Source organism: Talpa europaea (assembly GCF_964194135.1).
Source record: "Talpa europaea genome assembly, chromosome: 13".
In the NCBI taxonomy this organism is placed as follows: Eukaryota; Metazoa; Chordata; class Mammalia; order Eulipotyphla; family Talpidae; genus Talpa; species Talpa europaea.
Genome location: NC_140080.1, coordinates 91,007,581 through 91,024,321, shown reverse-complemented (window position 1 = coordinate 91,024,321; position 16,741 = coordinate 91,007,581). Strand labels below are relative to the sequence as shown.

Genomic DNA, 16,741 nt, shown 5'->3' with positions numbered 1-16,741 from the left:
ATTATAAGGATTATAAACAAGATTGCTTATTGAGAGAATGTGAAGCCTGCAATAATACAACTATGGTATGAACTATCACATCTCCACATGTACATTTTAATATTAGGCAAAGAACCTTTTCCTTTAAACCCCAGGAAAAGACCATTTTAACTCCTCGATTACAACCCAGTTTAATTCCCATTATATCCTTTATAAATTTTACATTTAAAAAAAAAAAAAGATTTAATTATTTATTTATTTATACAAACACTGGGTACAGTCAGAAGCGCGGGAGGGTGAGAGAATTCACCAGAGCCAGAGTGGGAAACAGAATAGGCAGACTGACAATACACTGCTGAGGGGAGCAGCGGGTGGCAGGAGAGGTCTGCACACCAGGTGGCTGGGGATCGAACCGGTGCTGCAGAGGCTGCAGGCAGCTTCGCAACCCAGTGCTCAACCGCTGTGCGACCAGGGAGGCCCTATACATTTTACATTTAAAAAACAAATGACTTCAAGATTTTAAGGAATGACTAGAGTTAATTTAATTACACTAAGAAAATAATACAGATTGAGATATGAAAATAATATTCACGATCTAGCATTTAATAAAACTAATCAGTTTTAATGGAGTTCACTGCTGGTATTCTTCCTTCTACAATACTCACTGTATATTCATTATTAAGACAACATTAGGGCCTCCTTGGTGGCGCAAGGAGTTAAGCACAGCACTATGAAGCCATCTGCAGTCTCTGCAGCACAAGTTCGATCCCCGGCCACCAAGAAGCTACCCACATGGCGCAGCAGACTGCTCCTGTCTTGCCTGCTGCCCCCCTCAGCAGTGTATTTCAGTAGATCTGCCTGTTCTGCTCCCCACTCTGTCTCTGTACCCCCTGCACCTCTGGCTTGTACCCCAGTTCTTTGTGAATAAATAAATCTTTTTTTAAAAAGACAACATCAAAAAAAGGAATGACTTTTCGAGTAAGAAAACACTACTCCATAACCATAGCAGAAGCCCTCAAAGATAAACTTAACACCAGTCTATGAAGGATGCTGTGGTGCTTGGGGCTCATGCAGGGTAACGCAGTCAGAGAGACACGGAGACGATGAGAAAAAGTCTTCATTTCCCAAATGGAAATGAATTTACTACAAATACATTCAGGCAAGGCCTAACAACTCAATAGGAGAATTACTCTGATCAGCATGTGATGGATTTGTATAAACAAGGAGAAAAATATTTCCCATCTCTAAATATTAAATACATAATATCAAAAAGTACTAAAGTCCATGCTCAGAAATAAATTATGAGGGCCTCCCTGGTGGCGCAGGGGTTAAGGACAGTGCTATAAAGCTACTGCCAGCCACTACAGACAAGTTCGATCCACGTGGGCCAGGGAGCAAACCACATGGCATAGCAGACCTCTCCTGTCTCACCCGCTGCTCCCCTCCGCAGTGAATTTCAGTACATCTGCCTGTTCTGCTCCCCACTCTCTCTGGTGAATCCTCTCACCACCACCCCACACCTTTGGCTTTCACCCCAGCACTTGTATGCATAAATAAATAAATATTTTTTAAAAAAAAAGAAATTATGAGAGATATTTGTCCTTGAATAGGACCAAAGCCAGAGTGTTATCTCATTTATCTGGAAGTTTGCCTAGTTGCCAAGAGCTAGCAGAAAAAACAGATTTGAGAGAAGTTCCATTATTATGAGGATTTAAAACTAACAAACACCAAGCTGCTTTGGTAGGTACTAGTACATGCTGGAGAGAGAAACAGGAAGAACAGCAGCACCAAACATGGGTATCGAGACAATCTGCAACGTCTGAAACCTCCCAATAATACACCTCTGGGCAGAACTGCTAGCAAATAACACAACTGGCAGGTTGGAAGTTCACTTCTTTTTTTCTCTCATTATATCAAAATCTTTTATAAAATACCACACACATACAATTTTGCTGGGACTGGCCTAGAGTGAAGTCTGACAATGGTTCAGCTATTTAAGCCTGGTGTTCAAAACATTACACGCAAGGGCTGTCAGGGGTGAGCCATGGAGTTTTCTCTCCACCAAATGCTAATGCTCCCACAACTAGGTAGGAAGCCCAGGAGACGATTCAAAATATACTTGCTAAAGGCTGCCAATGACAGCTCTGACCCCGGTCACTTATTTGTCCCATTCTTTACAAGTTCATTTACTCCCAGAAAGACGCACAATCTCAGAGTTCCTTTGCACATGACAGACTCCTGTAGGGAGGGAGTGAGAACAAAAGACTTAGAAGAAAAAGGAAAGGTAAATACAAGACGAGAACAGGCTGCTAGATTTCCAAAATCCAATTTCTATGACTGTAATATCATTAATAGGGAATCTGATCTAAATACATGGGCACACATATACACGCTTAGACAGAGACTAGTGAATGCAAAGAGACAGGCATTTTGTTCAGGTACGTGGGAGAGAGGCTTCAGGGTCATGTGTTAATGTCACATTTAGGTAGAGCTATGAATAGAGAGACTAAAGAGAAAGACAACAGGGGTATACAAGGATCAGCCCTTCAATGTGTCAAATCCATATACATCCCGGGAAAAAAGGACCAGAGCAAATTACCAGCTAGACCAGGAGATGTGTATGTACACACACACACACACACACACACACACACACACACACACACATCCCAGCCTTAGTTCATATATCTATATAAAGACATCATCTGAAATAAGAGGCTGGCCTCTTACTTCCTAATCAGAACATCACTCAAGAGTCTGGGAGCCAAATGGTAAGATCAATTTGTCCATGGAAAGTTCTGAACATCCCAGTCTGAATCAAATCCCTCTTGTATTGCTCCAAGGGAACTTTAATATCCTTGTCTGTTCCCTCCCAGGGTGTTTCAGATCAGACATACCTCAGAAGGCCTCAGACCTTGGCTGTGTGCCAACTGGGCTCTGGGGAAAAGGGAGAGGAGTGAGCAATACACACCTGGGCAGTTACCCAGGGGAACCCTCATTTGTGCAGACTTCCTACTTGATGAAAGAAGGAATTATTTTAGCTCTCCCTAAAAATTTTCAAACGCCTCGATTTAAGAGAATTCCAATTGTTTTATGCTTTAAGAAATATTGACAACAATGAAGAAAATAATGCCTGCCAGCTTAAAGTTAGATGGGTTGTTGTAATGTTCTAGAAATGTTTCTCTAATTTCCTACAGGCTTAAGGCATTTCTCACAAGATCCATGACTAAAGGTAAACAAAAAAAGCAAGTATTGCAAGCTGCAGTAGAGACCTGATTACAGCAGAGAGAGACAAAATATAATTCTTTCTCTCTCCACTCACTTGACACATGGCAGACAAGGTGATCCATACAAGTTTATTTTATAAACAGACACTAGCTCAAAGGTGGTCATGGCCTGCTTGTAGAACATGATAGTGCTATGCTAAAGAAGCACACTAGCATCTCTGAGTCTTCGAACTCCTCTCCCACACAAAATTGACAACTCTTATTGACCTCAGGTAGTGCAACTGCTGTTTAAGGAAGGAATAAAAGAGTTTGAAATATCCACTATAAGCTAGGGTTATGCTAGAAGCTGGGGATATCAAGAAAATATTTTCTGCACCAACTTGCTTAAAGCTGGGTTTTTCAAAATGTGGTCCAAGGGCTAGGTTTCTACTATAACAGCATACAAATCTGTAACCTTAGTAACCAAAGCCTGAAATTGCATTTCAGCAACCACCAATCAAAGATCTGGGTGCTCTGTAGCCATAAGCTAAAACACTTAGGATAATTAAGTCAAAGTCAGCTTGTTTCCTAATATATGTATTTTTTATATTCATGAAATTAGATTTTCTAATGTTTTCTCCCTATGTTAATCACTTTCACATATTTTCACTGATTTGCTTTTTGTCACTTTACATACAGGTTATTGAGTGTGCCAAGAGTTCATTCCTTTATATCACTGAGTAATATTCCATTGTTTAATGTATGTTTTTCTTTTAACCATTCATCAGCTAATAGACATTGAGTTGTTTCCGATTTTTTCCCCTATTTTGACAGAGAAAATTAGTGTGGAAGTTCTTGTGCATTTATTTCTTGGGTAAATACACAGGCCTGGAATGGGTTAAGTTGTACCATTCTATGGTACAGATATGCAGAAGTGGGCAAAGAGTTCCAGCAGCTCTGCCTCCAGGTGAACATGTTAGCCATTCTAGCACATATACAGTGGTGGTATTTCATTATATTTAATCTGCTTTCCTCTAGTGACTAGTAAAACTAATAGCCTATCAAGAATTTGTGATCCACACACCTTTGCTAAGGTGGCTAGTTAAAATCTTTTGGATTAAGTTTTCCATATATTCTAAATACTAGCCCATTGTCAGCTAAGGACCTGGAAATATTTTCTCCCAATCTGGCTTGTATATCTTTTTCTTTTTTCTTTTTTAAAGATTTATTTATTTATTTATACAAGCACTGGGTCAGAAGCGCAGGAGGGTGAGAGAATTCACCAGAGCCAGAGCAGGGAACAGAACAGGCAGACTGATGAAATACGTTGCTGAGGGGAGCAGCAGGTGCGACAGGAGAGGTCTGTGTGCCATGTGGGACCCTTGCAGGCAGCCAGGGATTGAACCGGTGCTGCAGAGGCTACGGGCAGCTTCGCAGCCCAGTGCTCAACTGCTGCGCCACCAGGGGAGGCCCTATATCTTTTTCTTGACAATACTTTGGGAAAGCAAGTTTCCAATTTAATGATGTCCAATTATTTGATTTAGTGTTTTTGGATTGTATTTAAGAACTAACACACTTAAGATGACTAAGATTTTCTTCCATGTTTTCTTTTAAATTTTATACTTTTATTCTTACATTTAAGTCTATGATCAATTTCAAATTAAATTTTATATATAGGAAGAAATAAGTAGAGGTCTGGGGGTTGGTTGGTTTGGTTGGATTCTTTGACAAATGGCTACCATTCAACAAATGAAAAGCTTACCCATTCCCACTGAATTTCTTTTGGTATCTGTATCAAAACTTTGTGTCCACTTTTAGGGGGGCGGGGGCAGGAGGGGAGGGATTGGGGTCAGAATGGGGGGGGCTGCAATTGTATGGGAAATATAAAAATAAAATTTATTATTTTTAAAAAAAAATTTGTAATTATTTGCTTGTGGTCTATCTTACACTCTTCCAATGATTCTCAACCCTGGTTACGATTAGAATCACTTAAGGGCCTTTTTCAAGAAATTCAAATATGCTGACATCCCCTTCCCTAGTTCTGATTTTTGGGGTCAGAGGTGAAAAATCTGCATTTTAAAATGTCACACATTTTAAAAATCACCAAGTGTCACTGATATCTGATTTATGGGTGTATTCCCCATGCCTGCTTCTCATCTTGAAGTCTTCTAGAAAACAGTACCCAAGTTTGTTGAATAAACCCATTAATTTGTCTTTAAAGAGAAAAAACTGCCTAGATTAACCAAAATGGAGAAAAAGCAGATCTCTTATTTCTGATTTGCTTATAGAAATACCTCACCTTATGGGAAAAAAAAAATCACATAAAAATGTATCACAATATATGTCCAAAAATAATTTACATTTTTGTATAAGTTTTATAGAAAGTTGGAATGTATTTTGGATAGGGGAGCATTGGCACTAAAAAAAAAAAAACTAAATTATAAATTTCAGTGAATTTTTCAATATAATTAAAATACAATTTAAACATTAGCCCTTCCATTTTATTACCAGAAAAGTACCAGTCACTCTTTATAAAATTTAAAATTACTCAATGAATTACTTCTCCTGGGAAAAAGGTGGGTTGGTGGTCAGCATTCTGTTCCCAGTATGTCTCTGGTGAATCCTCTCACCCCCACCCCACACCTGGCCTGTACCCCAGTTTATGCATAAATAAATCTTTAAAATAAAAAAAAAATACTCAGTGAGAATTACTTAAAAAAAAACAAACAAACAAACAAACTTTGTGTCCATAGCTGGTTTGGTCAGTTTCTTGAATATTCCTATTTCAGCCTCTATTTGTTTATCTTCCACTCACATCACATGACCTTGATTACTGAATCTTTATAGTTAGTCTTGAAATCAGGAAGCATGAGACCTCCTTTGTGAAGAGTGACAGTTCTACACTCTTTCACTGCAATCTGGATACCTCATTTTTCTTGCCTCACTGCACTAGCTAGAACCTTCCATATGATATTCAATAAAAGTTGAAGGCAGACATTTTTTCCTTTTCCCTAATCTCCGAGGGATAGCATTGTATTCACACCATTCAAAATCCTACTAATGTTTTTCACAGATTTTTTTTAATCAAACTGAAAGTTTCCATCTATTCCTAAGTTGCCATGGTTTTTGTCTTTGTTTTTGTTGTTTTTTAAATCAGAAAGGGATGCTAGAATTATTCAAATCCTTATTTTGTTGTCTACTGAGATGGTCACAATCATAATAAATACAAATGTTCCTTAAACGTTGAACTAGTCTTGCATTTCCAGGATGAACTGCACTTGGTAAAGATGTATAATCATTTTTATATATTGTTGGATTCAATTTGCTAAAACTTCATAATTATTACATTTATGTTCATGGGGGATTTGGGTGTACTACTTTTCCTTTTTCATAATGTCTTTTTTCTGTCTTTGGTAGAATTCACCTGTGAAACCATAAGGACCTGGAGTCTTATTTTTATCTCGGGGTTTTTTTTTGGGGGGGGGCAGCAGTAAGAGAGAGAGAGAGAGAGACTATCATAACTATAATTTCAGTATCTTTACTATAGTTCTATTTCTTCTTTAGCAAGCTTTGGTAGCCTGACTTTCAAGAAGTCAGTTAGTCATTCAGTTAGCACAAAGTTATTAATATTTCCTTATTAAACTTTTAATACCCATGGAATTTGCTTTGATGTCATTTGCTCTCTCATTCTTCATATCTGGTAATTTGACTTTTCCATCTTTTTCTGATCAGTTTGGTCACAAAATTATGAATTTTATTAAGCTTCTCGAAGAACCAGCTTTTGGTTTCATTCTCTGCTGTTTTGTTTATGACTTAATTTATCTCTGCCCCAACATTATTGTTTCTTTTAGTAATTTTAGAATTTACACTCATTTTTTATAGTTTCTTACAGTAGAAACTGCAGTCACAGATTTAAGATTTTTCTCTTTTCCTAGAAAAGGCATTTAAATGCTATACCGCTTCTTCTAAGCACTGCTTTAGTTGCATTCTATAAATCTGGACATACTGTGGTTTCTAATTCAATCATTTTTCTTTTTGCAGTGTTTTACTTACTGTTAATTCCATCCAACATACTTTCTATCTTTAGAAGTTCAATTTGGGTATATACACACTCGTGCACAGACACACACACATACATACATACACACACACACACACAAAGTATCTATCTCCCATGTCTCTCCTTACTATGCTCATGCTTTAACTTTCATGAATATATGGAACATGATTATAATAGCTACTTAGATATCCTTGTCAACTAATTCTGTCATCTGTATCATTTCTGTGTCAGTTTCATTTATTGAGGTTTCTTATTATATGTCATATTTTCCTGCTGCTTTACACACCTGGCAACTTCTGTTTGGATGTTAATCATTTTACTTTATTGAATACTGGATATTTTTGCATTTCTATAAGTATTATGGAGTTTTATTCTGGGACACAATTTGGGTTTTAAAATCTTGCTGTCTAAGATTTGTTGTATAAACCAGAATGACTTTATGTCTAGAGCTAAAAACATTGGCTAGCAATACGCTGTAAATTATAAGAGTTTTCATATTGACTGGTAGGAACCTCAACTGTTCCTGCCTCTGTGAGATTTTCAAGGTTTATTCCTTCCTCTTCTTTTTGGTTTTCTCTCCACCCCCAACTTCCACCTCAACATACCTAAGACAACTGGGTAGAGCTAATCTGATGGGAAAATCCTGGCTGAGAATTTTGAAGTGGCCTCCTTTTTTGACTTAAGTAAGGCAGATTATTACAACAACTGCTTCAGACACAGGGGTTCCAAAAGTACGGTCTCAGGACCAACAGTACCAGAATCACCTGAAACTAATTAGCAATGTAAATTTCCAGGTCTCACCCCAGAACTACAGAATTGGCATCTCTGAGGGTGCCTCCCAGCCATCTGTGTTTCAACAACCCCTATATAAACACCAACTGAATCAAAGAACACAGAGATCCCTGTGAACCTTTATACAAATTCCTCCATTTTTCAAAATTAGAATCTGGGTTTCTGCTGTTTTTTTCTTCTGTTCTCTAATTTAAACTCTACACTTAAATGTCATTCCACAGATGAATTTTAACTTTAGGGAGTTAAAAAAAAAAAAAAAAAGAACATAGTAAACCATCACTAATTTGGGTTCGACTAACTTAAAATTTTGACCAGAAACTTCTGAAATTAAAATCCTCCTTTGTGTTATCTACCCACAGATAATTTTACTAAGTAAATTAATAAACGTGATTAGGAGAAAAGCATTTATTTAAGGGAAGCTAATAACTACAGCCTGTTGTACTACAATATGTGATTTGCTTAATGCCAACTAGCTCACATATGGTCATAAAGTGGAATTAGTATAATACACGTTATGTCGGGTCCTAAGGACTTACTAGAGGGGGCAGGCAGAATACTGGGAATAGAATTACAACTTTCAAAAGAAAAAGTCCACAGTAAATACACTGCCTTAGTGTCCACAAGGCTCTGCTATTGTACATTTTTAATATTCCATAAGGGAATCAACTTCCAGTCACACTAAGCTGCCTGCCTGGCTGTCTGGGTTATCTCCATTATTACTTTTGGTTGTAAAGCTGTGTGGACATAAGAATCCTGGCACTCCCCAACCCCTTTTAATTTTAATTTATGATTCCAGAGAACATGAGAATTTTCAGGAATATGCATTATTTGTAGAAGACCACATATGTTTTAACTAGAAGACCATTGAAATACCATAGAAATAAATACAAATTTGGTTGTTGCCAATTAACATGTGTTTGCTAAACATACTCTAGTGTTTATCACTGTAGCAGTTGAGGAATATATCCACAAATTATTTTAAATCTTCCTTTCAAAGGTGGAGGCTAACTCCAAGCCCCGTGCCTGTGAACTATACTTAGCGACCTGCCTCTAACAAACAGAATGTGTGGTAGGAGGGACTGAGCTCATGACTTCTGCAAGCCATAATCCTCCTTGTTCGCTCTAGGATCACGACCTCTGGAGAAGCCAGCTACTGTGTCATGAGGACACTCCGGGAACCTTCTGAGAAGGCCAACAACGTGAGGAACTGAAACAACCTGCCAACAACCAGCAAGGAACTGAGGTTTCTTTCACCAGCCACACTGGCAGGTGATCCTTTGGCCTCTGTACAGCTCACAAAACCTCTGGCCCTAGACACCCCGACTGCAAAACGCATAGTGAGGGCGACCGACTGCCCAGGTAACTTGGAGAAATAATGAGATAATAGAGACACATGTTTTATGTTATGGAGGTGATAACTAATAAAACTTTACTATGTTGGCTTCACTTAGTTCCACTTACTTAAACACAGTAAAAGTTTAATAACCTACATTTTCCTAAAATAATCTAAAAAGTAATTCACAGGACCTTGTTCTAATAGTCAAAATAAATAAAATGACACATTAAGTAATCACAATTTCTAAAACGTAAGACAGCATGAGGATATGGCACCAAAAAGTAAGACAGTTTAATAACTACATAAAAATCAAGGAAGGAATTTTCTATGTGCCTGGAACTGAAATGGTCAGGAATGAGTGAGAATACTCAATTCTCTCTACCTTTAGAGCCTAGATTGATAAAACTCTAAAGCATGTTTCTTATTGCATATAAATCCTTAAATCCTTCTTGACTACCTCCAGTGACAAAAAGACTGAATTAAATTACCTGTCCAGAGTCATCTCAAGAGCTGGTAGAAGGATTTAAACAACCCCAAAATAAGGTCTAGAGACCTGAGTGTTCAACTGGCTCCTGGGAATTCTATCTTAGTGTTGAAAGGCTAAACAAGCTCAGCAAGGCACGTTGGCAGAAGCTTTGAAGCAGATTTAAGACTAGCTGCTTTTAGCTAATGGAAATGACAACCAGCTGCTAAATAGGTTTGGGGTGAGTTAACTTAAGCATCATATCAAAATATACAAAGTCAACTGCCCAGTAAATCTTGCTTCTTACTGACAGCTACTCAATTCGATTAGGTTTATTTATATCTCCCAAATTACTGTAGATCCTTAGCCTGGAGAAATGTCACGCCCTGAACCTTTCTCTAATATCTAAATTTTTAAATGCCACTAGAGTTTATAATTTCCCTCATAATACTCAATAAACAGTACCTGAAAAATGTGAGCTACGACTTCACAAGCTTAAATGCTATGAAAACAAAAGGGTCAAAGTCATTTAAAAGGGTTAACAAAAAACCACCAACGCAAACTAATATAAACTATGGTAAAATGAGCCTCGAACTTAAAAAAATGGAAAATCCAAAGTTATGAAGAGGATGACTATGACTGTACATTGTGGGTAATATGTAGCAAACTATAACAAATTAAAATGCTAAAAGAAAATGCTGAGTGAAAGTTACAGCTGAGTGTCTTCAGCTACAATCGCTGGGAAGACTTGCTAAACACAGCTTGCAGGGTTTCCCACCACCCAGAGTTTGGGATTCAATAATGGTGCATGGGGCGCAGAGATTCCACCGATGCTGCGCATCTGGGGAGCACAGTCAAGAACCCTTGCATTATAGGTTAACAGTGTCTTTGTGGCCTGCAGACCATCAGCATTTGGTTGAAGGAGCAAGTGAATCAGGCTGGGGAGACCATGAACAAACTACAGAATGGTGTTGTCTTTCACAATCCCCTCCTGTCTCGCTCCCTCTTCTTCCCCACCTCCTTCACAAGAAATAAGGTTCATCTCTCAGGCCTCTTTAAAGTGCCTCCATTCCATCAATCGACCAAAATTATCCCATAATATCTAAATTTCTGATGCTCACATCACTTTCTGGGGTGTGTTCAGATGTGGATTTCATTACGATTTTGGTTTCCAGAGACTCTTTCACGAGTTTCTTCAGCTCACTTCTAGGAGCAATACTTGGTTAGCTGGTGCAGCCCCGGCCCGAATCACTTATTTGGCAAAGAAAACACATTTGAAAAATTTCATCAAATCATCCTTTACCTGCCAGCTCAATGTCTTTGCCATCTGTCACTTCCCAGAGATGGTAGCAGTCTTGTCTTTCCTCTGGGTCACTGCAGACCATACCTTAACAACCCTTTTCAACAATCTGTTGTTTTCTCTCTCATTTGAATAATTTTTCCCTTGGCTAAAACAATCAGTGCATCAGTTTTACAACTTTCGGTTGTCACTTCCATTGTAATGGATGGCAGACTTGTTCAGGTTCACAGGGCTGTTAAGTTTCTGCTACATTCAACATTCTTAAATTACTCACAACATCTATTTTTGGCTTAAACAACAAGTCTTTGGTAGACTTGAGAATTTTCATCACCTGCCTTTCCAGCTGGCTTTACTTTCGTGGTGCTTCTCCCAAAGAATAATGTCACAAGGCACATGCGTTAAAGCGTAAAACACCACGAGAGACGAGAAACAGCTGAACATCCCTGAAATGATGGAGCTGGGCAGGAGACCTCAGGGAAGCTTGACTCAAATTTGGACCTCAGAAAAAACACAAATTACTACCTATACTGTGAGATTTTGGTGGCTTCAAGAATGACTAAACTGGGCCTCCCCGGTGGCGCAGTGGTTGAGTGCTGGGTTGCGAAGCTGCCCGCAGCCTCTGCAGCGCCGGTTTGATCCCCGGCCACCAGGCAAGGGTCCCACATGGTGCGCAGACCTCTCCTGCCACCCGCTGCTCCCCTCAGCAGTGTATTTCATCAGTCTGCCTGTTCTGCTCCCCGCTCTGGCTCTGGTGAATTCTATCACCCTCCCACGCTTCTGACTGTACCCAGTGCTTGTATCAATAAATAAATAAATCTTTAAAAAAAAATGACTAAACCATAAATCTGAGAACCCTAAAGTACAGTATACCCTGATTTACTCTAACTGCTCTCAAACGCATAAACATACTAACTCCTTTGGATGAAAACTCTTTTGTGTCAGAGGTGAAGTGAACTGCTGTGGGTGTGGAGATCAGGGTAGCCAGACAGTCCATTGCGTCCCGCTGATTCAAGTTTGCACTGGGAAACTTCTATAAAAGTGTTGTGATGTTCTCATCAGGCACAAACACATTCATAAGTAAATATCCAAGTAAAACTTCTAAAACCAAGCATGAATGATTTTTTTATAATCCAGATGATTATTCCTTTCTACTAAAACATAGTTTAAAAACATAGTTTACACATAATTTCCATTTCCTTGACTGTGAAGACGACTTCAGTCAAGATAACTTGAGATGGTTACACAATTGCTTAAAATCCAGCACTATTCAAAATTCTTTTCCAGAGTGGGTGGGGTTAGAGTAAGTTTATAATACATACTAATAATGTTTTAAGTTGACTTTTACAAATAAAAACAAAGATTTCAACAGCAAAACAACTTCCTAAAAACATTTTCCACTCCTCTCTATTCAGTTAATAAGAACGAGGTTGGTCTAAGGAATCTAGTCTCAGCATCTTTAAAACTGACTTTAACAAACTATCTGTACAAAGTTCACCTCAGAAATGTCCAAAAGTCACCCATTCCAAACAGATGACTATACCTCAACTTGTTAGAGGTCTCTAAAAAGCAATTTACAAAATCTCCCATAATTAGCTAATTCCTATGTTATGTCTGCAGGAAACTTCACAAGCTTCATTTTAAACCTCAGAACCACACAGAAAGTCCAGTTTCCATTTAAATTATTTTCAATTAAAACTTTAATTATACCCACTGCATCAAAAGATTTATTAAAAGGAGTAAAAAACCCACAAAATAATCATAACCCTATGATTTTTTGAACTATTATAAACACTTTGATGAAATGTTTACATTTTTTATTTGAAAATTGTTCACATACTTGCAATCATAACATGCACACCATTTTATATACTGCTTTAACCTTTTCAAATAGGAACATGCATACTTTTCCAAATTGTCAATCTTTACATTTAAAGACTTTCAAAATGCTCCATTAGCTACCTTTCATTTACCCATTTCTTCATTATTGAGGATTGTTTCCTAATTTTCATTCTATTAATTGCTAAATCAAAGTGAATGACTTTTTTTTTTCTTTACAATTCCCGATCCTTTCAAATATTACCCATTCTTTCTAGCCAACAACTCTAAGTAAGCTATAAATCAAAATGAGCAAAAAATAAGCATATTTCCACTATTGAATACTTTTCTCAAAGGAATGAGTAACCTTTCCAGACATCCTAAGAACATGTGAAAGAAAAAATAGCACATAAAATTATACAATGAATAAAAGTGAATGCACATCCACTACTCATAAAAGATTTCATGTTGTTGATATCAGTACTTGTGTTTAAGTAAGAGATGGGATGTTACTACCTTTTAAAGAGTGATTAAGAGAAAACAAACTAAAAAAGTAAACTAAAGAAAAATAAAGCTACAATTTTTCTTGTGAAAACTTTTATTACCTGTTCACAAATAGCATTCTAATTTTATCTAGCACTCCGTGTTCCCACCCTCCCCAAAAAAACAGCTTTTCACCAAAAGGAAGACGTTAGAGGGAGAGTTACTCTGCCATAAGCCACTGGTTATGACGAGGCGCAGCAAGAACACACAGCAATGAATTTAAAAAGCATCTCCAATGAAAAGAGTCCAACTGACCATCATGAGTAGTACAGTGATTGCTATCAGAAAAGCATTTTCTTTCACTGCTTTATCCTGTTGCATAGGCCCATGTCTGGAATATACAAGGTGATCAATATATATTTTTTGAAAAAATAAAGTGAAATAAAATAATTCATTCAATGTAGTCAGAATAGAGCCTACCATCTAGAAAGTTTCATTGATCTTAACAGAATTTATTGCTCTAATTATATTTATTTATTAAGTTGTTCACATCTGGGGAACCTATTCTTTGGTGATAGAATCATCTATTCACAACTAAGTCTTCTTTTTAAAGGGCTCTAGAACCCCAGGATTCCAGTCTTCCTGAGCTTTAGAGCTCCTCTAATCCTGACCTTGGCTTGCAGATCCTAGGGTATGCCATACATGGTCTACAGGAACCAATCTTCCTATGCACAAGTCCAAAATCCACAACAGACTAAGAGCTCAACAAGTATTTGTTACATGAATGAATATGTTTCTATATTAAGGCCAAAAAGACCCAGCCACTTCCTCAAATACACAGAAATTTATGAAAACTATATAACCTACAGCTACATCTTTGAAACAAAAACAGGCTAGGAGTGAAAACAAGTGGCTCAACTTTCTAGCCTCTAATAGCCTTTAATTTATATTAGTTAGGAAAATATTTGCCTAGAATTACCAGTCAAATAGTTCAAGTTTCTTTTCTAAAAACATAAGACAATTTTATTTTTAAGGGAAGGAAAGGGCAAATGAAAGGCACTCAGCTGAATGATAGTATGTATCTTTAAAAAAAAAAAATAGCCTGTCCCTATTTTCATCATAAAGGATATTAGGACAATAAGCAGCTACATATATAAACACTCAAAGATATATTACAAAGGGATGAGTCAGAGATGATCCCAGGGCGAATGAGAGAGGAGGAGAAAAGGGAGGATTGTGCTGACAACACGAATAATATCCATTTATCATTTTAGTGTCCCTGGAAATTAGAGGAAAATCTGTTTCCAAAAATTGTTGACAGTCTGAAAGGATTATTTGCTAGCTCATTCTTCAGACTATAAATAAAGTGACCAGAACAAAAATTTTTGAGCACAAACACAAATTCCCAGGTACTATGAAACCCTCTAGCAGAAATGTAAAAGCCAGCTCATTTTCACTGTGATTTATAAAAGCAATATATTATTTTGTGGGAATCCAAAATTATCAAAGAGTAGGGCAACACATTATGTCATTACATCAAGCAACAAAGGGGAATTTGAGAGGAATGTCTTAGAACACACACTGGAAAATTTACGTCCCACATCCAAAATAATAAGACAAAATAAAAGCTTCATGACTATAAAATATATTAAAATGATTTTTTAGTATGGATGCAACAAAATGCTATTTTGCACATACAAGTACATGTCAGACATACTGTCTTGGTAGAGACTGGCTAGATATTCAACGATCCTGTTCATCTTCCAGGACAGACAATAACTATTTCTCATTCTCTCCTGGAATTGGCTGGAGTCACGCAACTGGTCCTAGCCAACAAAAACTGCAAATACATATGCATGCAATTTCTAATTTGTCTATACAACAGCCCATATGCTCTGTAGGGGCTTCTCACTCTGACCCACTGGATGAAGATGGTCCAGGAGAGCTCCTGAAGAGGTGGAAGGGGAAGGAGCCCAGGTTCCTGAAAGGAGCCCAGGTTCACTTGGAAGGAGCTGTGTGACCAGACGCATAGCAATGGACTTGATCATGAGAATACAGCAAATTTATATTAAAATATCAGATTGGCTGGTTGCTGCAGCAGCTAAAATATCCTTGACTCACAGTTATATTCAAGTTGAAATTTCACCCTAACTGGAAACAAAATAAACTGCTATCATATTCCATGAGCAAACTTCTAGAACTTTTAGGTTGCCCAGCTTCCCATTCTTCTTTTAATATAAAGAGAAAGGGGCTGAGTACGCTGCCTGTCCCAGAGAGGAGCAGGGACTATGGTGCTAGCACCCTTCCTGCAGACACCATAATGGCAGCCAATTCTAAAAAAAGAGCAACTCTAAACAGGAGCTTGAAAAGCAAGAGTGGCTCTGAGAGTAGCAAATGATACACTTTCATTGAAAACTAGTCTACATTAGTTGCTTAAAAGGTCTGTATTAGTTGCTATGGGCTGCCGTAACAAATTACCACAAATTGGGTGGCTTAAACCAACAGAAATTTATTTTGTCACAGTTCTGGAGTCTAAACGTCCAAAATCAAGGTGTCAATGCAATTGGTTCCTTCTGGAGGCGTTGACGGAGAAGCTGTCCTCTGCCTCTCTCCTAGTTTCAGGTTATCAGCAACCCTTGACATTTTCTGACTTGTGGCAAGATAATTCCAGTCTTTACCTCTGCCTTCATCATGCCCATCTTCTATGGATATCCATTAGGATCTCATCAACTAATGACATCTGCAAATATAACCTAAGGTCACATTCTGAAATTCTGGGTACATATGAATTTTTGGTAGGACAATGTACAATACAATTGGTCTGATCTAAATAACTCTATTTTCTTTGGTTTTACCGCATTTTTAAAAATTCAATAATTATGTATAGTACCACCTATGCTCAGTATTGTCAGAGTGTATTTTCAACACAACACAGCAAATATATTAAGTTTGCAGTTAAACTTAATCAGGCAGAACTCTGAAAAGATTGCTAGGTACAATAGGGTGTTTTGACTTCTAAGTGTTAAAGGCAAAGGCCCAAAAATATGAAAGTATCATCAGCAGTGAATATGGAAATTCAAACTACAAGGGATACACAAGCCGTCCGTGATTTTCGTACTAGAGCACTGGTCTGGCTAAAGTCCAATAATCGGTACATTAGTGGACTGTGCCAGTGTTAGCGCTTCACTTCTAAGTTAAACAAACCTCATTGTTTATTTAACTGTCTTCAAGAGAAGTTCTTAGCACTGAAAAAGGACTTAAAAACCACAAAGATTAACTCTGCAGACGATCACAGTCTTACATATTT

General features: G+C 37.7%; 1 protein-coding gene across 1 annotated transcript in view; it reads right to left on the bottom strand.

The window, feature by feature from the left end:
- PHLPP1 (PH domain and leucine rich repeat protein phosphatase 1) overlaps positions 1–16,741 on the bottom strand; it is a gene marked incomplete at both ends in the record, with an annotated part of 193,472 nt that overhangs the window by 90,167 nt on the left and 86,564 nt on the right. The gene's annotated exons all lie outside the window — the stretch shown is intronic.